Raw genomic sequence first — 1097 nt, forward strand, 5'->3', positions numbered from 1 at the left:
AATGGTAAATTTGTTATTTTACTAAAACAAAGGGGTCATATTTTATGCATCCCTCTATAAAATCCATACCCTTCTGCAAAGGGCTTGAAAGCCCTAGCGCCGCTCCATACAGTAGTGATTTGAATTTCAGGTTCCCCTTTTTGTGTTCTATATTTCTTTGATTTGTGAATTTTCTTTTATCCATGGTTAATTGTTATTGCTATTTTGCATTTTCATGTCCTGTGTGGTCGCTTTTGATAGGCGTTGCGTTCATCGTTGGTTTAATTAATCCAGAAGGACGTGTCAACGAAAGCGTAAATTAAATTCCAATTCCCCGAATTCCTTATTATTATTACCAAACAGCTACGCATCCTTTTTATTTGGCGTAGTTTGTTTCAGGATCGGGTTGTCACATTTTTTATTTTTTATAAAATTTTTCAAATTAAATCTAAAATGTTTTTAGAGTCAATTATTTGTTTGTGTTAGATTGAAATTTAGCAAGTGTTGCTTCATATGGTGAACTCTCTCTTGTAAAAATGGGGGATGTTCAAGTTTCCGAAGCATAGATTAATAATTTCTTGCCAGTATTTAAACAGCGCCGTGTGTTCTTTCTTGTTGCACTGTGCTACCTGTCTCCTGGTACATTTTTTATTTGGAACCAATCGAAAATCCTTATGTTCGGTACTTGGGATTGTTATGAGATGTATCATTAAAACCCCATAGATGGACTAATCTTTTCTACAATATTTTTTGGTTTGTGTCAAGAATTTCACTTATTTTTTAACGTCGTTTTGTGAATCAAAGTTGTGATTTTGTCAAGTAAACCGTTATCACTTACAAGTTACAAGACCAAAAGTTACGGAATGTGTATTTTGCATTGTTGGTGTCTTGGTGATTTCATTTATTCACGTCCTCAGCCCGCTAATGGTAATTTGTTGATTTGAAACTATCCCACATCGTTTATAAAGTGGCTTGATGATATAAAGAATTGGTATAAAACGAAGCTCACTTTACTTAATCTCTTCTGGGTCATATTCATAAGAGCTCACTTGGAATTTTGCCAATCGGAAGGCCTGGCTTTCGATCTCAATTTGGTAAAGATTTTAATAGGCTTGAAA

At 34.3% G+C, this 1097-nt stretch overlaps 1 non-coding gene across 1 annotated transcript; it reads left to right on the plus strand.

Moving 5' to 3' along the window:
* Positions 1–482: 482 nt before the first annotated feature.
* LOC115983055 lies at positions 483–626 on the plus strand. The gene has a single exon (XR_004089859.1). It is a non-coding gene; the product is annotated as a small nucleolar RNA snoR137 (small nucleolar RNA).
* The last annotated feature ends 471 nt before the right edge of the window (positions 627–1097 follow it).

This window comes from Quercus lobata, chromosome 3 (genome assembly GCF_001633185.2).
Source record: "Quercus lobata isolate SW786 chromosome 3, ValleyOak3.0 Primary Assembly, whole genome shotgun sequence".
NCBI lineage: Eukaryota > Viridiplantae > Streptophyta > Magnoliopsida > Fagales > Fagaceae > Quercus > Quercus lobata.